Source organism: Bubalus kerabau, chromosome 4, assembly GCF_029407905.1.
Source record: "Bubalus kerabau isolate K-KA32 ecotype Philippines breed swamp buffalo chromosome 4, PCC_UOA_SB_1v2, whole genome shotgun sequence".
NCBI lineage: Eukaryota > Metazoa > Chordata > Mammalia > Artiodactyla > Bovidae > Bubalus > Bubalus kerabau.
In genome coordinates this window covers 20,871,441-20,893,428 of record NC_073627.1, presented here as the reverse complement: position 1 = coordinate 20,893,428, position 21,988 = coordinate 20,871,441, and the positions used below count along the sequence as shown (strand labels likewise).

The 21,988-nt window shown below is 45.8% G+C and overlaps 1 long non-coding RNA gene and 2 other non-coding genes across 3 annotated transcripts; all 3 read right to left on the bottom strand.

The window, feature by feature from the left end:
• Nucleotides 1-123: 123 nt before the first annotated feature.
• On the bottom strand, nt 124-2,334 carry LOC129651194 (uncharacterized). The gene is made up of 3 exons (XR_008714067.1): nt 2,205-2,334; nt 1,179-1,680; nt 124-950 (listed from the first exon to the last, which is right to left on the bottom strand). It is a non-coding gene; the product is annotated as an uncharacterized LOC129651194 (long non-coding RNA).
• LOC129651994 (U2 spliceosomal RNA) lies at nt 1,339-1,529 on the bottom strand. Its single transcript, XR_008714480.1, has one exon. It is a non-coding gene; the product is annotated as a U2 spliceosomal RNA (small nuclear RNA).
• A 16,532-nt stretch (nt 2,335-18,866) lies between the features above and the next one.
• Nucleotides 18,867-19,058, bottom strand: LOC129651815 (U2 spliceosomal RNA). Its single transcript, XR_008714331.1, has one exon. It is a non-coding gene; the product is annotated as a U2 spliceosomal RNA (small nuclear RNA).
• Between the last annotated feature and the right edge of the window lie 2,930 nt (nt 19,059-21,988).

Below are 21,988 nucleotides of genomic sequence, written 5' to 3'. Positions count from 1 at the left end.
GAAACAAAACTTCTAAAGGATTTGGACACCTCCTTATTACAGTGTTTTGAAAGATAAAAGAAAATTTGCATAATATTGGTCCATGGATATGACCCTCACAAGAAATAGTACTCCTAAGTATACTGCCGCAACAAGAAAACAGAAAATCACATGTTGGTAAAACAAAACAGAAACCTTCACATGAGACAGGTACCCAGAACAAAATGAGGAGGACACTAACAAAGATATAACAAGTCTGTTGTTCATACTTTCTCTTTTCCCTGAAAGGGGTGCACTATTCCTGAACGTACTACAATAACAGGTTGATGCGTGGAGGGGACAAAGTAAGGTTCTACTCCAACTTCCCTGCTCCAAACATCCATTTACTAAAATGTCCTGGGATAGAGGATATGGTGTTGTTTAAGTCCTGTCTGACTCTTTGTGACCCCATGGACTGCAGCAGACTTCCTCATCCTTCACTGTCTCCTGGTGTTGCTCAAACTCATGTCCATTGACTTGGTGATGCCATCCAACCATCTCATCCACTGTCTTCCTTCTCCTCCTGCCTTCAATCTTTCACAGCATCATGGTCTTTTCCAATTCCCACAGCAGCTGCTTTTCCCACCACACTGTCCAGTGCACTTAGACAGGCACCCAGCACCTAGATCTTGATTGAATGTCCGAGTCAATGGAAAAGAACAAAAGGAGATAATATGGGGAAGTTGCTCTGGCTTAAACATGACTTGAACTTGTGCTGACCTGAACAGCCTGCCTTGTGTATCCAGAAGACACAGAGGTCTTACTTTAGGCCCTCTTTTCTTCTAAGTAATAATACAACTTCTTCAGTGGCACCTTGTCAGTCAGGAACCTGTATAAATGAAATCCCAGTACAACCAACACACACTGACTTTAAAGCCCATCATATTAAACTAGACTCTAGGTGGATCTTAGTGGCTCTCCGCAAGAACTGCCTGAAATCAGAAAACACAAACACTTGATTAGTGTTGAAGACATCCAAAGACAGAAAAGGCAAGCTAGTGCTTTGGAGGAGAAACTAGGAACGTTAAGCAGAAGCTTGGAGACCCCCTTCCTTCTATAGCTTGGACCAGGCAAAAATCTGGGAAAATTCCTTCTGAGACTGCTGGGCAAAAGGTAGTCTTTCAAAAAACCCACAGTTTGAGCAAATCTCACAGTTATACCTTATCAGAAAGGGAACTGGAGAAACGCTGCAGCTGTTCTCCTGCAATTTTCAGGATTGGAAGCACTATTAGAAAAACATAAGAAAATAAACTTCTTCAGGTGGTTCAATCCTGCAGAAAACCAATTTCTGCTTTTTAGTACTTCAATGATAGCCCCCCGAGGGGGTGCACCGTTCCTGGAGATACTGCAATACCAGGTCGATGCGTGGAGTGGACGGAGCAAGCTCCTATTCCAACTCCCTGCTCCAAAAATCCATTTAATATATTGTCCTCGGATAGAGGATGTATCAGATATTAAACTGATAAGAACAGATACTACACTTGATCTTAGCCAAAAGGCCGAGAAGCGATAATGGGTCACCGCCCGTCGCTGTCACCGTCCTGCTGTCGTGCATGTTGCACTCAGTGTGACCGGGTCCCCGCTCACTCCAGGTCTCCCTTCCTTTGCCTCGTTGACAGTGCTATGGCGGCAGACTCTCGAGCAGAAGTTGGATTCTCCACACTGTAAAAGAGAAACCCCGCATCTGCCCTGGCTTTGTGGTTCTCGGGCGGAAGAGCCGTCTCAAATCTGCATGCCCCGCCCTCTGTCGCCGAGACGGCGCGGCTCCGGCGGGACCGCAGCGCCCTGGGGACGGCCTCGGGGCGGCGGCAGGGAAGCTCCTCCTTGGTGCTAGTGGAGAGGAGAGACCCGACCGGAGCGGGTGCGGGGTGGGTGGCGAGAGGGACCCGTGCGACGAGCTGTTGGCCGAGAGTTTTCCTGAAGACAAGGTCGCAAGACTGACTCGCCAGAAACGCCCGGACTGCAGTGTGGTACACAGGCCTCCGCCTGCGGAGAGAGGGGCTCCGTAGGGTAGGGTGTGTGGAGGGGGCTTCCCGGCCAGGCGGAAGGCGGATGGCCCACAGAGGGGAAGGGAGGGGGCGTGTGGATGCGGAGGGCGGGGCCGGGCCGCGGGAGGGGTTCACTCCAACTCCAGCGCCCTTGGCTTTCGGTGCTTCTACGAACCAAACCGATCCCGGGCCTCCTACCGAAAGCTCCCTCCGCCTAGGACCTCCTTTCCCTGCTCCTCGTCCTCAGCTGTGGGGCTCGCTGGTGGCTCAGGTTGTCAAGAATCCGCCTGCAAGACAGGAAACCTGGGTTCGATTCCTGGGTCGGAAGATCCCCTGGAGGAGGAAATTGCAACCCACTCCGGTATTTTTGCCTAGGAAATCGAGTGGACTGACAGAGGATCCTGGCGGGTCACAGGGTCCTAAAGAGTCAGACACTACTTACAGACCAAAAACAAGAAGAAACGTTCTGTTGATCTGAGCTGTCACAGCCACTAGGCACATGCAGCCAGGGAACTCTGGGCAGGTGATTCCTCTGAATTCAGAGGTACCACTAAATCCAGAGGTACCAGAAAATTCAAAGGTTTCCAATTTCAAATGGAAAACACTGGGATTTCAAAGATTTAGTATTAGAAATTCTAACATATCTCTATAATGTTGATATTAATTACATATTGAAATATTTTAGATATCTGGTTTTTGTGTGTGTGTGTCTGTGGGGAGGGGTGTTCCCCAGGGTTTGCAAGAACCCTGAGGAGGGATGGGATGGAACCCTCACTGCCTTGTCATTGAAAACATGGAGCTCTAACCACTGACCACCAGAGAATTTCTGAGATATCTTGAGTTAAAGAATGTATTAAACTTAATTTCACTCACTTCTCTTTTTTTAATATGCCTAACAATATTTGCTTTTGCTTGCAGGAAGGAATTCCCTGGTGGTTCAGTGGTTAGGCCTCAGCGCTTTCACTGCGGAAGTCCAGGTTCCATGCTCAGTTGGAGAACTGGGATCCCAAAAGCCACACAGCATGGGCAAATTAAAAAAAAAACAAACAGTTTGGTTATGTGTGTGCCTCACATATTTCTTGAAAGCACTGTTACAGATGGAAGTGCTGAGAGGCTAAGCATCTTGCCTAATGTGAAAAGAAGTAAGGATTTGCATTCAAGCATCCTGCTAACCACTAGGGCTTCAGGTTTTTTAAACTGGGGGTCCTGATATTTTAATTGGGGATGGATGATAAGAATGCCTCTCTGATGAGGGTACTTGTGAAGCTACACGAGGAAATGCAGCACATCAGAATGTCTTAATGAGTATATCCTGGGGAAAGTCACTTCTTGCCTGTAAAATAGAAATGATTCCACTTGAAGTCTTGCAAACTATCTACACTTACTCACCCTGAGCCTCCTGTTTCACATCCCGCTCTCCCTGGTCTTGTATTTCTGTTGGCTGCCAAGTGGCTTTGACACCCATGATGCTCACGTGGCAGAGATACACGTGTAGATATGGACACAGACACATAGAATGTAGGTATAGTCACAAATATACAGTCATTAGTGCTGTACTTTCACCTTGATGGGAATCCTTTTGTTTGCTGGTCTATTCTCAGCACCTATGGTAGTGCTCTGAATGTACTTGATTTTTGATGAATATGTGTTGAATGACTGGATGAGGGTCCAATTAGACAATGTATACTGTGCTTAGGCTGGGTCTGACAAATTCTTCAAATTTCTGAATCAGAAATTTTGAACGAAGGCCCCAGCTCTGTGTTTATTAAGTCCTCCAGATGATTCTGACAAACTCCCAAATTTGAGCATGCACCCATTTGTGTGGGCCAAACAACATGGATGACTTGACAGAAATCTTGAATTCAAGAAGCTGAATCAGGGACTTCCCGGTGGTCCAGTGGTTAAGTATCCGCCTCCCAGTGCAGGGGACACGGTTTGATTCCTGGTGCAGAATTAAGATTTCCCCATGCATCGCGGCAATTAAGTCTGAGTGCTCTGGAGCCTGTGTGTCACAACTAAGACCTGAAATAGCCAGAAAGTAAATACATTTTTAAAAAGCTGAATCAAACATGTAAGGTCTCTGGGAATTGGCCCCTGTTGTGTAAGCTCACTCCAGTATTCTTGCCTAGAGAATCCCAGGGACAGAGGAGCCTGGTGGGCTGCTCTCCATAGGTTGCACAGAGTCGGACATGACTGAAGCAACTTAGCATGCATTGGAGAAGGAAATGGCAACCCACTCCAGTGTTCTTGCCTGGAGAATCCCGGGGAGAGAGGAGCCTGGTGGGCTGCCATCTATGGGGTTGAACAGAGTAGAACACGATTGAAGCAACTTAGGAACAGCAGCAGCAGTGTAAGCTCTAAAGAGGCCCTCAGCTCAGAAAACTGGCCGGCAGCAAGTTCCCTGCACAGTGTGAGCCTGGCTCTCTCCCGTCAACTCACCTCCCTGTCTCTCTGGTGGGCTTGCTCTGCCCCCCTCACAGCTGCAGGCTGTTGCTCCCATGGCACTGTCACCCTCTTGGGGCTCTGGCTGCTGTTCCTTCCTGATCACCCAAGGCCCCTTCTGAGGCCAAGGTCTCCCCAAGTGCCAGTCTCCTGTGCAGATGGATGCTGGAATCTGTCCCCGAGTGGATCTGTCTCCTAAGACACCACAACCTGCTGCAACTGCTTCTTTATAACCTTCTCCGCCCTCCAGCCTCCTCCCGCCTCTGCCTTCCCAGCTCCAGCTATTAGGCCCTGAGTAAAAACATAAGAAATGTCACTGAAATCAAATTTCCTGCTCAGAAAATGTTCATTTACATCTCATCTTACCTTCACAAAAACCACTTGTAAAGGGTGGCTTTTCCATTCCCAACCTAGTGAAGGTCCTGTCTGAAAGGAAGACTCCAGGGGAATTCCATGGCACTTCAGTGGTTATGACTCCATGCCTTCACTGCAAAAGGCAAGGGTTCAAAAAAAAAAAAAAAAAAAAGGCAAGGGTTCAATACCCAGTATGGGGTCTAAGATCCCACAAGCTGGGTGGCATGGCCAGAAAAAGAAACGAACAAAAAACCCCAGAAGGAGAGAAAGGAAACTGTTCAACTCACTCCACTTTGCTTCAGGGTTAGGCAGTGACAGACTCACCCATCAGGGGGCAGCATCCGCTCCTTTTCCGCCCTGGCCTGGGCTCTGGGACTTGGTTTTGGATAAGCTGCCTCTGAATGGGCCCCTGGCCTGAGAAAAGTGTGTCTAAGGGCCCCTTTCCCTCAGTTTTCCTTTTCACATTCATTCTAAGTAGTAAGTTGTGTTTTCCCCATTTTATTCTTTCTTTTCTTGGCCTTGGCATCTTATTTCCCAAACCAGAGAGGTAACCTAGGTCCTGTACAATGCAAAAACAGAATTGTTACCCTGGACCACCAGGGCATTTTTTTCCTCTCCAATGTATTCTTGAGGAAGCAAAGAGGGAATTTGAAATTCGTGTCTTTGTCATCCCCTGGCGGAAGCCGCTTTTGGACCTCATCTCCCCTCCCATCCCTCCTCCTGCAGACTCCTCTCCTCCCTTCACTTGTGCACTCAGGTCCTGGGTTGGGATGCAGTGGAGACAAGGATGTCCTCAGCTGCTTCCTAGGTGAGGTCCACCCATCTTGTACCCTCCCCTACTCCAGAGCCTGGGTTGTTTTGGGGAAAGGGACCTGTAATCATCTAAGCCCCACATTACATGCTGAGGAAACCAAGGCTCCAAGAGGGGAGGTGGCTTTTCCAAGCCAGTTCACTTGTCAGGACAGGACTCATGATGACTCTAAACCCAGGGTTCAGCCCACCAGGCCTTAAGGGAGGCCTCTCTCTCCAGGGTCATCCCTCCCATGGCTTCTCTTTTTCTCCTCTAAGAAATCCCTCTTCCCCAGTAAAGGCTTGAGGGTTCCGTATTACCCAGACCTTGCCTGGAGGTACAGGGTTTTATAGGCATCCCTCCCAACCCTCAAGATGTCAGGGACCCCAGACCAGGAAACTCCCGGCTAAGGCTGGGTGCTTGCATCTCACACGCAAGGAAACCCTTGAGTATATAGTCAATCCATCATGTAGTCATGAATCATGGAAGATTTCCTGATTGCCTACTGTGTGGCAGGCACAGTGCTGGGCACTGTGGAGCTGTGGCTGAGAAGAACCAGCTTCTGGGCTCAGTGCTTGGTCTGGTGGGGAGACAGCTCTGAGGAAGACCCTCCACTCAGCAGCTGGAATCTGACCCAAGTCAGGGAGCCAATGTGAGGAAGTAGGTAGGTCCCAGCGAGTCTGTCTGGAATGCTTCCTTGCCTCCTGGCCACTTAAACTTGCCTCTGATGTCACCATTGGAGAGGCCTTCATGAGCAACCCCCTCCTCCATGCAAAGTAGCTCTCCCCCCGGTCACTCTCCAGCACATTTCCCTGTTTATTTTCTTCGATGGCTTATATCACTATCTGAAATGACCCTCTTGAGTCACTGTCTGCCTCTCCCTACTCCTCATTATAATGTCCACTCTATGAGGGCAGGTCCTGATCCATTTCACTGAGGCCTTCAACCTGGCAGGCACTCCATCCATGAATGCTCAAAGTAAGAATGTTTGAATGTTCTCTCTAGGAAATCCTCCAGAGCACTCTGTCCTGGGCTGTGATCTTGTGGACAAGGGCTGCAGAAATGAGGCTGCCAGGAAACAAAATGGCCATTAATGGAGGAAGGCTTCAAGGGCTCCAGGCTGGATGTGGAGATGGGGACTGGAATTCCTATTTAAAGGATACTGGACTGGGCCAGTCCCCGGTGTTGCCCTGACAAACTGGGTCCCTTTCTTCACTCCCACTTTGTCCCACTTCCTCCTTGCCGTTTGTTTATCAACGCCTTTCCTGGCAAAGGCAAAGGATGAAGGATGGGGGAGAGATAGCCAGTTTCAGGTCTCTTCTCTTTAATCAAGTGGCAGGTTCCCTCTTGGGTGAGAGGCCCATGAGATGTAAGAGAGGAGCTAGGAAGTTTCAAAGATTGTGGAGGAAACAATATCTGTTTCACAGATATTGTTCACAGCCCACTTCAGCTAATTTCTAGCTGGGTGACTTTCACAAGTTTCTTAACCTTTCTGTTCGTCAGTTTCTTCTTTTAAGGAAAATACACTTGGGTGGAGCCGAGAATTTTAAAAATTCCTAGAGCTGAGAGTCTTCCCCTGGGGACTCCAGCAAACCCACACTGTTTCAGAGATCTGTTAGGTGTTGGCAGCAGGGCCTTGTCTACAGGATAGAAGAAATAATCCCACATGAAAAAGAAACAAAACTATGAAAGGATGTGGACAGCTCCGTATTTCAGTGGTTTGCAAGTTAAAGGAAAATTTGCATAATGTGGGTCCATGGATATGACCCTCACAAGAAACAGTACTCCTAAGTAAACCGCCCCAACAGGGCAACAGAAAATCACACGTTGGTAAAACAAAACAGAAACCTTCACATGAGACAGGTACCCAGAGCAAAACAAGGAAAACACTGAAAAAGATGTAAGAAGCCTGTTTTTCATACTTGCTCTTTTCCCTGAGAGGGGTGCACTATTCCTGCAGGTACTACCATACCAGGTCAATGGGTGGAGTGGATGGAGTAAGGTTCTATCCAACTCCCTGCTCCAAACATCCATTTACTAAAATGTCCTGGCATAGAGGATGTGGTGTTTAGTGTTGTTCAGTTGTTAAGTCCTGTCTGACTTTTTGTGACCCTGTGAATTGCAGCACGCCAGACTTCCCTGTCCTTCACTATCTCCTGAGTTGCTCAAACTCATATCCGTTATTCGGTGATGCCATCCAACCATCTCATCCTTTGTCTTCCTTCTCCTTCTGCCTTCAATCTTTCCCAGCATCACGGTCTTTTCCAATGAATGGGTTCTTCCCATAAGGTGGCCTAGTATTGAAGTTTCAGGTTCAGCATCAGTCTTTCCAAGGAGAATTCAGAGTTGATTTCCTTTAAGATGGACTGGTTTGATCTTGTTTTCCAAGGGACTCTCAGGAGTCTTCTGCACCACAGTTCCAAAGCATCAGTTCTCTGGCCTCTGACATCTTCATAGTCCAGCTCTCACATCCATACATGACTACTGGAAAGACCACAGCATTGACTATAGGGACCATTGTTCCAACACCAAAGTGATGTCTTTGCTTTTAACACACTGTCTAGGTTTGTCATAGCTTTCCTGCCAAGACACAATCATCTTCTGATTTCCAGGCTCTGTCACTGCTTCCACATTTTTCCCCTTCAATTAGCCATGCAGTGATGGGACCAGATGCCAAGATCTTAGTGCTTTTAATATTGAGGTTTTTTAAAAAAGTAATTATTTATTTTTGACTGTACTGGGTCTTCATTGATGCATGAGGCTTTTCTACTTTCGAGTGGGGGCTACTCTCTAATTGTGGTTCATGGGCTCTAGAGCACAGGCTCAGTAGTTGTGTCCAATGGGTTTAGTTTTCCCAGGGCATGTGGAATCTTCCTGGACTAGGAATTGAACCAATCCCCTACACTGGCAAGGGGATTCTTGATCACTGGGCCACCATGGAAGTCCAATATTGAGTTTTAAGCTGGCTTTTTCACTCGTTCTGGCTTATTCATGATTTGAACTTTATGCTAACCTCAAAAGCCTGCCTTGTGTATCCAAAAGACACAGTGGTCTTACTTTAGGCCCTCTTCTCTTCGGAACTTTAAGGAACAATACAACTCTGTCAGTGGCACTGACCTCTCCTTGTCAGTCAGTCACCTGGATAAATGAAATCCCAGTACAACCGACACACTTGTGGAAAGCTCACCATTTTAACCTAGACTCCAGGTGGAATTGGGTGTTTCTCAACCAGAACTGCTTGAAGACAGAAAACAAACCACAGGAGTAACGTTAGAGACCTCAACAGAAGGTGGAGGCACAGAAACAAAAGATTCAAGCTAGTGTTCTGGTTCTATCTTGAAGATGGCATCAGGAGACACTGGGAATATCAAGTGAGAGCTTGGACACCAGCTGGTTTTGTAGCTTGTATCAACTGAGAAGAGATCTCTAGTCTTTCCCATTCTGTAGTTTTCCTCTATTTCTTTGCATTGATCACTGAGGAAGGCTTTCTTATCTCTCCTTGCTATTCTTTGGAACTCTGCATTCAGATGCTTATATGTTTCCTTTTCTCCTTTGCTTCTATTAGCCATGAAGTGATGGGACCAGATGTCATGATCTTAGTGTTTTTAATATTGAGGTTTAAAGTTTAATTATTTATTTTTGGCTGCACTGGGTCTCCGTTGATGCATGAGGCTTTCTCTAGTGGTGAGCAGGGGCTACTTTCTAACTGTGGCTTATGGGCTCTAGAGTGCGGGCTCTACCGGGGTCCAGCCCCAGTTGGATCCAGGGATTCCCTCGGGAGGACGGCGTCGGCGATTAAAAGAATAGATAAAGAGATAAGGAAAGAATTTTGCAGTTAAGAAAATAGAGGAGAGAAAAGAGGCTGATATTCATTGGTTTACGCAGAAAGCCAAGAAAGCCCCAGCACAGGACTTGCTCTGTTCATGTAGGCCGCAGACGCCCTCTCGAATCACGGAAGGTGCCCCACCTTAGGCACCTTCTTGAGTGGGTCTTAGAAGCCCAGGAAGGAAAGTGAACGCAGACAGCCCCTGCACTCCAGGGAGATCAGCCTGAAAAGGAAAAGGAAAGAGAAAGAATGACACGGGGAGACCGAGCTTCGGTGAGCAAGGCCTGCAACTTTATTTTCCAAAGTAGTTTTTATACCTTAAGTTGTGCATAGAGGATAATGGGGTGGGGGTGGGGGGATGGGTAGAGTCATGCAAGGTCAGCAGTCCTTAATCTTTATTGAAGCCAGGCTTTCTTTCTTTTTTTTTTTTTTTAATTTTATTTTATTTTTAAACTTTACATAATTGTATTAGTTTTGCCAAATATCAAAATGAATCCGCCACAGGTATACATGTGTTCCCCATCCTGAACCCTCCTCCCTCCTCCCTCCCCATACCATCCTTCTGGGTCATCCCAGTGCACCAGCCCCAAGCATCCAGTATCGTGCATCAAACCTGGACTGGCAACTCGTTTCATACATGATATTTTACATGTTTCAATGCCATTCTCCCAAATCTTCCCACCCTCTCCCTCTCCCACAGAGTCCATAAGACTGTTCTATACATCAGTGTCTCTTTTGCTGTCTCGTACACAGGGTTATTGTTACCATCTTTCTAAATTCCATATATATGCGTTAGTATACTGTATTGGTGTTTTTCTTTCTGGCTTACTTCACTCTGTATAATAGGCTCCAGTTTCATCCACCTCATTAGAACTGATTCAAATGTATTCTTTTTAATGGCTGAGTAATACTCCATTGTGTATATGTACCACGGCTTTCTTATCCATTCATCTGCTGATGGACATCTAGGTTGCTTCCATGTCCTGGCTATTATAAACAGTGCTGCGATGAACATTGGGGTACACGTGTTTCTTTCCCTTCTGGTTTCCTCAGTGTGTATGCCCAGCAGTGGGATTGCTGGATCATAATGCAGTTCTATTTCCAGTTTTTTAAGGAATCTCCACACTGTTCTCCATAGTGGCTGTACTAGTTTGCATTCCCACCAACAGTGTAAGAGGGTTCCCTTTTCTCCACACCCTCTCCAGCATTTATTACTTGTAGACTTTTGGATTGCAGCCATTCTGACTGGTGTGAAATGGTACCTCATAGTGGTTTTGATTTGCATTTCTCTGATAATGAGTGATGTTGAGCATCTTTTCATGTGTTTGTTAGCCATCTGTATGTCTTCTTTGGAGAAATGTCTATTTAGTTCTTTGGCCCATTTTTTGATTGGGTCATTTATTTTTCTGGAGTTGAACTGTAGGAGTTGCTTGTATGTTCTCGAGATTAGTTGTTTGTCAGTTGCTTCATTTGCTATTATCTTCTCCCATTCTGAAGGCTGTCTTTTCACCTTGCTAATAGTTTCCTTTGATGTGCAGAAGCTTTTAAGGTTAATTAGGTCCCATTTGTTTATTTTTGCTTTTATTTCCAATATTCTGGGAGGTGGGTCATAGAGGATCCTGCTGTGATGTATGTCAGAGAGTGTTTTGCCTATGTTCTCCTCTAGGAGTTTTATAGTTTCTGGTCTTACGTTTAGATCTTTAATCCATTTTGAGTTTATTTTTGTGTATGGTGTTAGAAAGTGTTCTCCTTTCATTCTTTTACAAGTGGCTGACCAGATTTCCCAGCACCACTTGTTAAAGAGATTGTCTTTAATCCATTGTATATTCTTGCCTCCTTTGTCAAAGATAAGGTGTCCATATGTGTGTGGATTTATCTCTGGACTTTCTATTTTGTTCCATTGATCTATAGTTCTGTCTTTGTGCCAGTACCATACTGTCTTGGTAACTGTGGCTTTGTAGTAGAGCCTGAAGTCAGGTAGGTTGATTCTTCCAGTTCCATTCTTCTTTCTCAAGATCGCTTTGGCTATTCGAGGTTTTTTGTATTTCCATACAAATTGTGAAATTATTTGTTCTAGCTCTGTGAAGAATACTGTTGGTAGCTTGATAGAGATTGCATTGAATCTATAAATTGCTTTGGGTAGTATACTCATTTTCACTATATTGATTCTTCCAATCCATGAACATGGTATATTTCTCCATCTGTTAGTGTCCTCTTTGATTTCTTTCACCAGTGTTTTATAGTTTTCTATATATAGGTCTTTAGTTTCGTTAGGTAGATATATTCCTAAGTATTTTATTCTTTCCGTTGCAATGGTGAATGGAATTGTTTCCTTAATTTCTCTTTCTGTTTTCTCATTATTAGTGTATAGGAATGCAAGGGATTTCTGTGTGTTGATTTTATATCCTGCAACTTTACTATAGTCATTGATTAGTTCTAGTAATTTTCTGGTGGAGTCTTTAGGGTTTTCTATGTAGAGGATCATGTCATCTGCAAATAGTGAGAGTTTTACTTCTTCTTTTCCAATTTGGATTCCTTTTATTTCTTTTTCTGCTCTGATTGCTGTGGCCAAAACTTCCAAAACTATGTTGAATAGTAATGGTGAAAGTGGGCACCCTTGTCTTGTTCCTGACTTTAGAGAAAATGCTTTCAATTTTTCACCATTGAGGATAATGTTTGCTGTGGGTTTGTCATATATAGCTTTTATTATGTTGAGGTATGTTCCTTCTATGCCTGCTTTCTGGAGAGTTTTTATCATAAATGGATGTTGAATTTTGTCAAAGGCTTTCTCTGCATCTATTGAGATAATCATATGGTTTTTATTTTTCAATTTGTTAATGTGGTGTATTACATTGATTGATTTGCAGATATTGAAGAATCATTGCATCCCTGGGATAAAGCCCACTTGGTCATGGTGTATGATCTTTTTAATGTGTTGTTGGATTCTGATTGCTAGAATTTTGTTAAGGATTTTTGCATCTATGTTCATCAGTGATATTGGCCTGTAGTTTTCTTTTTTTGTGGGATCTTTGTCAGGTTTTGGTATTAGGGTGATGGTGGCCTCATAGAATGAGTTTGGAAGTTTACCATCCTCTGCAATTTTCTGGAAGAGTTTGAGCAGGATAGGTGTTAGCTCTTCTAAAGCCAGGCTTTCTTTCTGCAAACTTATCATATGCAAAAGCTTTAGGTGATTTACATCATCTTCTGGCCAGGCAGGAGGCCTGTTAACATTTTATGACCCTTTCTTCAGAAAACTTATTTTTCTCTAAAGGTGATTATTCTAAAGTCAGGTGCCACCCTCCGAAAGCATTAGATAAAGTTGCATTCCTATAGGGCAAAAATGTGGTGGGCTATAGCAAGAAAAGAATTAACTCAAGGGTCCAAGGTTACAAACATTAAAGCTACTAGTTAAATTTCTGTACACCAACTATATTAATCAATACACTCCCAGGGACACAGTAGGTAAGGGATATGGAAACTTGGCAGCAAGCATTAGCTCAACAAAGAAATCCTCTACTAGTTCTATTCTAACAATTTTAACTCTCTGAGAAGCTCTGCATTGTTAGAATATCTTAAGCTTCCCGTGCCTCTCGTGGTTGGGAGGCTGTGAATCTGAACAAACCTGTCAGGCAAGCTAGAAAGTCATCAGAGGGGTTTGAATTGAAACACTCCTATTATGCCCAGGAGACTTATTAACTAGAGTTTTAAATTGATTTTCTTACAGAGAAAGGTGGTAAGGGATAGCCCCCCGTTAATGTCAGAAGAGTTGGTGAAAGTCGTGAAATAGTAAAACAGACAAATTTTGGTTTTGGGGTAGATGCTCGGGCAGGTCCAGGGGGGCCCCTTGAGCCCTGACTCGCCTTTGCATATCAGGCCTTTCCGCATGACCTTTGTCACAGGTGGGAACTCCCGTGCTGGCTCCTGGCAGGGCTCAGTAGTTGTGTCACGGGGGCTTCCTGGACCAGGGTTTGAACCAGTGTCCCCTGCATTGGCAAGCAGATTCTTAGCAACTGGACCACCAGCGAAGTCCAATATTGAGTTTTAAGCTGGCTTTTCACTCTCCTCCTTGACTCTCAGCAAGAGGCTCTTTCTCTTCCCTTTCTGCCAAGAAAGATACAGTGGTATCATCTGAAGATCTGAGGTTATTGATATTTCTCCCGGCAATCTTGGTTCCAGCTTGTAACTCATCCAGCCTGGCATTTCACATGATGTGCTCTGTAAAAGCAAAATAAAGAGGGTGACAAGAAACAGCCTGTCATACTCCTTTCTCAATTTTGAACCAGTCAGTTGTACCATAGAAGGTTCTAACTGTTGCTTCTTGATCCGCATACAGGTTTCTCAGTTCAATTCAGTTGCTCGGTCGTGTCGGACTCTTCGTGACCCCATGAATTGCAGCACGCCAGGCCTCCTTGTCCATTACCAACTCCCAAGTCCATCGAGTCAGTGATGCCATACAGCCATCTCATCCTCTGTCGTCCCCTTCTCCTCCTGCCCCCAATATCTCCCAGCATCAGAGTCTTTTCCAATGAGTCAACTCTTCGCATGAGGTGGCCAAAGTACTGGAGTTTCAGCTTCAGAATCATTCCCTCCAAAGAAATCCCAGGGCTGATCTCCTTCAGAATGGACTGGTTGATCTCCTTGCAGTCCAAGGGACTCTCAAGAGTCTTCTCCAACACCACAGTTCAAAAGCATCAATTCTTCGGCGCTCAGCCTTCTTCACAGTCCAACTCTCACATCCATACATGACCACAGGAAAAACCATAGCCTTGACTAGACGGACCTTTGTTGGCAAAGTAATGTCTCTGCTTTTTAATATGCTGTCTAGGTTGGTCATAACTTTCCTTCCAAGGAGTAAGCGTCTTTTAATTTCATGGCTGCAGTCACCATCTGCAGTGATTTTGGAGCCCAAAAAAATAAAGTCTGACACTGTTTCCACTGTTTCCCCATCTATTTCCCATGAAGTGATGGGACCAGATGCCATGATCTTCGTTTTCTGAACGTTGAGCTTTAAGCCAACTTTTTCACTCTCCTCTTTCACTTCATCAAGAGGCTTTTGAGTTCCTCTTCACTTTCTGCCATAAGGGTGGTGTCATCTGCATATCTGAGGTTAATAATATTTCTCCTGGCAATCTTGATTCCAGCTTGTGTTTCTTCCAGTCCAGCGTTTCTCATGATGTACTCTGCATATAAGTTAAATAAGCAGGGTGACAATATACAGCCTTGACGTACTCCCTTTCCTATCTGGAACCAGTCTGTTGTTCCATGTCCAGTTCTAAGTGTTGCTTCCTGACCTGCATACAGATTTCTCAAGAGGCAGGTCAGGTGGTCTGGTATTCCCATCTCTTGAAGAATTTTCCACAGTTTATTGTGATCCACACAGTCAAAGGCTTTGGCATAGTCAATAAAGCAGAAATAGATGTTTTTCTGGAACTCTCTTGCTTTTTCCATGATCCAGAGGATGTTGGCAATTTGATCTCTAGTTCCTCTGCCTTTTCTAAAACCAGCTTGAACATCAGGAAGTTCACGGTTCACATACTGCCGAAGCCTGGCTTGGAGAATTTTGAGCATTACTTTACTAGCATGTGAGATGAGTGCAATTGTGCGGTAGTTTGAGCATTCTTTGGCATTGCCTTTCTTTGGGATTGGAATGAAAACTGACCTTTTCTAGTCCTGTGGCCACTGCTGAGTTTTCCAAATTTGCTGGCATATTGAGTGCAGCACTTCCACAGCCTCATCTTTCAGGATTTGAAATAGCTCAACTGGAATTCCATCACCTCCACTAGCTTTGTTCGTAGTGATGCTTTCTAAGGCCCACTTGACTTCACATTCCAGGATGTCTGGCTCTAGATGAGTGATCACACCATTGTGATTATCTGGGTCGTGAAGATCTTTTTTGTACAGTTGTTCTGTGTATTCTTGCCACCTCTTCTTAATATCTTCTGCTCCTGTTAGGTCCATACCATTTCTGTCCTTTATCGAGCCCATCTTTGCATGAAATGTCCCCTTGGTATTTCTAATTTTCTTGAAGAGATCTCTAGTCTTTCCCATTCTGTTGTTTTCATCTATTTCTTTGCACTGATCACTGAGGAAGGCTTTCTTATCTCTTCTTGCTATTCTTTGGAACTCTGCATTCAGATGCTTATATTTTTCCTTTTCTCCTTTGCTTTTTGCTTCTCTTCTTTTCACAGCTATTTGTAAGGCCTCCCCAGACAGCCATTTTGCTTTTTTGCATTTCTTTTCCATGGGGATGGTCTTGATCCCTGTCTCCTGTACAATGTCACGAACCTCATTCCACAGTTCATCAGACACTCTATCTATCAGATCTAGGCCCTTAAATCTATTTCTCACTTCCCCTGTATAATCATAAGGGATTTGATTTAGGTCATACCTGAATGGTCTAGTGGTTTTCCCTACTTTCTTCAATTTAAGTCTGAATTTGGCAATAAGGAGTTCATGATCTGAGCCACAGTCAGCTCCTGGTCTTGTTTTGGTTGACTGTATAGAGCTTCTCCATCTTTGGCTGCAAAGAATATATTCAATCTGATTCCGGTGTTGACCATCTGGTGATGTCCATGTGTAGAGTCTTCTCCTGTGTTGTTGGAAGAAGGTGTTTGCTATGACCAGTGCATTTTCTTGGCAAAACTCTATTAGTCTTTGCCCTACTTCATTCCGTATTCCAAGGCCAAATTTGCCTGTTACTCCAGGTGTTTCTTGACTTCCTACTTTTGCATTCCAGTCCCCTATAATGAAAAGGACATCTTTTTTGGGTGTTAGTTCTAAAAGGTCTTATAGGTCTTCATAGAACCGTTCAACTTCAGCTTCTTCAGCATTACTGGTTGGGGCATAGACTTGGATTACTGTGATATTGAATGGTTTGCCTTGGAAATGAACAGAGATCATTCTGTCGTTTTTGAGATTGCATCCAAGTACTGCATTTCAGACTCTTTTGTTGACCATGATGGCTACTCCATTTCTTCTGAGGGATTCCTGCCCACAGTAGTAGATATAATGGTCATCTGAGTTAAATTCACCCATTCCAGTCCATTTTAGTTCACTGATTCCTAGAATATCAACATTCACTCTTGCCATCTCTTGTTTGACCACTTCCAATTTGCCTTGATTCATGGACCTGACATTCTAGGTTCCTCTGCAATATTGTTCTTTACAGTATTGGACCTTGCTTTTATCACCAGTCACATCCACAACTGGGTATTGTTTTTGCTTTGGCTTCATCCCTTCATTCTTTCTGGAGTTATTTCTCCACTGATCTCCAGTAGTATATTGGGCACCTACTGACCTGGGGAGTTCCTCTTCCAGTATCCTATCATTTTGCGTTTTCACACTGTTCATGGGGTTCTCAAGGCAAGAATACTGAAGTGGTTTGCCATTCCCTTCTCCAGTGGACCACATTCTGTCAGATCTCTCCACCATGACCTGCCGGTCTTGGGTTGCCCCACGGGCATGGCTTAGTTTCATTGAGTTAGACAAGGCTGTGGTCCTAGTGTGATTAGATTGACTAGTTTTCTGTGAGTATGGTTTCAGTGTGTCTGCCCTCTGATGACCTCTTGCAACACCTACCATCTTACTTGGGTTTCTCTTACCTTGGGCGTGGGGTATTTCTTCACGGCTGCTCCAGCAAAGCTCAGCCGCTGCACCTTACCTTGGACGAGGGGTATCTCCTCACCGCTGCCCTTCCTGACCTTCAACGTGGGATAGCTCCTCTAGGCCCTCCTGCGTCCGCGTAGCCACTGCTCCTTGGGTGTGGGGTTGGTCCTCCTGGCCGCAGCTCCTGGCCGCCGCCCCTGGCCTCGGGCGTAGGGTAGCTCCTCCTGGCCACCGCCCCTGGCCTCGGGTGTGTGTGCGTGTGGTAGCTCCTCCCGGCCACCGCCCCTGACCTCCTTTGCGGGGTATCTCCTCTCGGCTGGCAGCCACCCCTGACCTCAGACGTGGGGTAGCTCCTCTCAGCCGCCGCCCCTGACCTTGGACATGGGGTAGCTCCTCCCGGCTGCCGGCCCTGATCTCGGACTTGGGTAGCTCTTCTCAGGAGACAGGTAAGATGGTCTGGTATTCCAATCTTTTTAAGAGTTTTCCACAGTTTGTTATGATCCACACAGTCAAAGGCTTTAGTATCCACACAGTCGGCTTTAGCTGACTCAATGAAACAGAGGTAGAAGTTTTTCTGGATTTCCCTTTCTTTCTCTAGGATCCAGCGGAAGTTCTCAATTTGATCTCTGGTTCCTCTGCCTTTTCGAAAGCCAGCTTGACACACGAGGAAGTTCTTGGTTCATGGACTCTGGAAACCTAGCCTGGAGGATTTTGAGTATAACCTTACTAGCACGAGATGAGTGCAGTTGTCCCATGGTACCTGGGCAGATTCCTAGTGACTGCTTTCCCCACCACGCTACCTGGTGCACTTATATCAGCGCCCAGCACCTAGATCTTGGTCAAATGCCCGAATCAATGGAAAAGAACGAAAGGAGACAATATAGGGAATTCGTTCTGTCTTATACATGATTTGAACTTTGTGCTGACCTGAACAGCCTGCCTTGTGTATCCAAAAGACAAGACACAGTGGTCTTACTGTAGGCACTCTTCTCTTTGGAATGCTAAGGAATAATACCATCTCCTTCAGTGGCACTGACCTTTCCTTGTCAGTCAGTTACCTGTATAAATGAAATCCCAGTCAGTACAACTGACACACACTGCCCATCATTCTAATCTAGCCTCCAGGTGGATCTCAGTAACTCTCAGCAGGAACTGCTTGAAATCAGGAAACATGAACACTTTAGTAATGGAAGACAAGAAAGTCAAGCTAGTGTTCTGGTTTTGCTTTGAGGATGCCATATGGAGGAAGTGGGAGGGAGTATCAAGTGGGAGCTTGGAAGTGCCCCCTTCCAAGATTGCAGGGCAGAAGGTGCTGTCTTTTGGAGAATGTGGCTCAGGTGGTCAAGAATCCACCTGCAGTGTAGTAGAGCTGGGTTTGATCTACTCCATTATTCTGAGTGGCACACAACTGTGGGCGGGGAGAAAGCACCCCTTCCAAGACTGCACAGCTGAAGTGACTGTCTTTAAGAGAACTCAAGGCTCAAGTGAACCACATAAAGCACTTCCCAGGCAAAGAAATGGAGAAACTCTTAAGGGATTGCACAGGGCTTTAAATTAAAAGCAAAACAAAAACAACACCATAGAATGTTTAGAAAACAAGAGTGAACTGTAACTCATAGTCTCCCTCATGCAACTTACTTATTTCTCCCATGAATGCCAGGATCCCTTGCAAACTACAAGAAAACCTGAGTAAATTAAAAAAAAATAATCACCTTACAATATTATAGTGGTTTTTCCATACATTGACATGAATCAGCCATGGGTAAAAATCAACTTTCCGAAGTGACTTAATGCTTAAGAAAAATGCACCAGTTTCTATTTTTGGACACCACAGCTGTCCCCAAGGGGGTGCACCGTTCCTGGAGGTACTGCAATACCACAGTCGATGCGTGAAGTGGATGGAGCAAGCTCCTATTCCAACTCCCTGCTCCAAAAACCCATTTAATATATTGTCCTCCGATAGAGAACGTATCAGATATTAAACTGATAAGAACAGATACTACACTTGATCTTAGCCAAAAGGCCGAGAAGCGATACCGGGTCACCGCCCGTCGCTGTCACCCTCCTGCTGTCGTGCATGTTGCACTCAGTGTGACCCGGGTCCCGCTCACTCCAGGTCTCCCTTCCTTTGCCTCGTTGACAGTGCTATGGCGGCACTACACCAGACTCTCGAGCAGAAGTTGGATTCTCCACTTTGTAAAAGAGAAATCCCGCATCTGCCCTGGCTTTGTGGTTCTCCGGCGGAAGAGCCGTCTCGAATCTGCATGCCCCGCCCTCTGTCGCCAAGAAGGCGTGGCTCCAGCGGGACCGCAGCGCCCTGGGGACGGCCTCGGGGCGGCGGCAGGGGACCTCCTCCTTGGTGCTAGTGGAGAGGAGAGACCCGACCGGAGCGGGTGCGGGGTGGCCGGCGAGAGGGACCCGTGCGACGAGCTGTTGGCCGAGAGTTTTCCTGAAGACAAGGTCGCAAGACTGACTCGCCAGAAACGCCCGGACTGCAGTGTGTTACACAGACCTCCGCCTGCGGAGAGAGGGGCTCCGTAGGGTCGGGTGTGTGGAGGGGGCTTCCCTGCCAGGCGGAAGGCGGATGGCCCACAGTGGGGAAGGGAGGGGACGTGTGGATGCGGAGGGCGGGGCCGGGCCGCGGGAGGGGTTCACTCCAACTCCAGCGCCCTTGGCTTTCGGTGCTTTTACGAACCAAACCGATCCTCGGATTCCTACCGAAAGCTCCCTCCGCCTAGGCCCTCGTTTCCGTGCCCTTCCTCCTCAGCTGTGGGCTTCGCTGATGGCTCAGATTGTCAAGAATCCACCTGCAAGACAGGAATCATGGGTTCGATTTCTAGGTCGGAAAGATCCCCTAGAGGAGGAAATGGAAACCCATGACAGAATTCTTGCCTAGGAAATCCCATGGACAAAGAGGATCCTGGCGGGTCACAGGGTCCCAAGGAGTCGGACGCTACTTAGCGACTAAACAACAGGGAACATTATGTTGATCTGAACTGTCACTGATACTAGGCACATGCAGCCAGGAATCGCTGGGCAGGTGGTTCCGCCCAATTCAGAGGTACTGAAAGTGGAAAACACACATGGGATTTCAAAGACTTAGTATTAAAAATTGTAAAATATCTCTGTAATGTTGATATTGAAATGATATTTTAGATATCTGTTTTGGGGGGGGGGCAGCAGGGAGGTGTGCCTCAGGATTTACAAGAACTCTGAAAGATGGAACCCCTGCCTTGTCTTTGAAAGCAAGGAGCACTAACCACTGACCACCAGAGAATTTCTGAGATATCTTGAGTTAAAGAACATATTAAACTTAATTTCACTTACTTCTCTTTATTTATTTATTTTTATATGCGTAAGAGTATTTAAATTTACCTGCAGGAGGGAACTGCCTGGTGGTCCAGTGGTTAGGCCTCAGCGCTTTCATGCAGGAGTCCGGGTTCCATCCTTGGTTGGAGAACTGGGATCCTAAAGGCCACAAAGTGGCCAAAGTAAAAAAAAAAGTTATGTGTGTGACTCACTTATTTCTTGAAAGCACTGTTATAGACAGAAGTGCTGAGAGGCTAAGCATCTTGACTAATGTGAAAAGAAGTAAGGATTTGCATTCAAGCATCCTGCTAACCACTGGGGCCTCAGGTTTTTTAAACCAGGGGTCCTGATATTTTAACTGTGGGTGATAAGAATGCCTCTTTGACAAGCATACTTGTGAATCTATCTGTGGAAATGCAAGCACATGGAAAAGTCTCAATGAGAACACCCTAGGGAAAGTAATTTCTTGCCTGTAAAATAGAAATGATTCCATTTGAAGTCTTGCAAACTATCTACACCTACTCACCCTGAGCCTTACTGTTTCACATCCCCCCTCCCTGGTCTTGTGTTTTTGCTGGCTGCCAAGTGGCTTTGACACCCTTGATGCTCACATGGAATAGATATACATGTCGATTTGGATGTGGACACATAGAATGTAGGTATAGTCACAAATATACAGCCATTAGTGCTGTATTGCCTTTCATCTTGATGGGAAACCTTTTGTTTGCTGGTCTATTCTCAGTACTTACAGTAGTGCTCCAAATGTACTTGATTTTTGATGAATATGTGTTGAATGACTGGATGAGGGTCCAATGAGACAATGTATAATATGCTTAGCTTGGGTCTGACAAATTCTTCAAATTTCTGAATCAGAAATTCTGGAAGGATGCTCCAGCTCTGTGTATATCAAGTCCTCCAGATGATTCTGACAAACTCCCCAATATAAGCATGCATCCATTCGTGTGGGCCAAACAACATGGTGACTTGACAGAAATCTATGAAATCAAGAAGCTGAATCAGGGACTTCCTGGTGGTCCAGTGATTAAGTATCTGCCTCCCAATGTAGGGGACATGAGTTCGATCCCTGGTGTGGAGCTAAGATTCCCCCATACTTCGAGGCAACTAAGTCTGAGTGATCAGATACAGCCAGATAAGTAAATACATTTTTTTAAAGTGAAAGTGAAAGTGAGGTTGCTCAGTCATGTCCGACTCTTTGCGACCCCATGGATGGTAGCCTACCAGGCTCCGTGATCCATGGGATTTTCCAGGCAAAAATACTGGAGTGGGCAGCTGAATCAAACATATAAGGTCTCTGGGGATTAGCCCCTTTGTTAAAGCTCTAAAGAGTCCCTCAGCTCGGATACCTGGCCGACAGCGAGTTCCCTGCACAGCGTGGGTCTGGCTCTCTCCCTTCAACTCACCTCCCTGTCTCTCTGGTGGGCTTGCTCTGCCCCCCTCACAGCTGCAGGCTGTTGCTCCCATGGCACTGTCACCCTCTTGGGGCTCTGGCTGCTGTTCCTTCCTGATCACCCAAGGCCCCTCTTGATGCCAAGGTCCCCCCAGGTGCCAGTCTCCTGTGCAGATGGATGCTGGAATCTGTCCCCGAGTGGATCTGTCTCCTAAGACACCACAACCTGCTGCAACTGCCTCTTCACA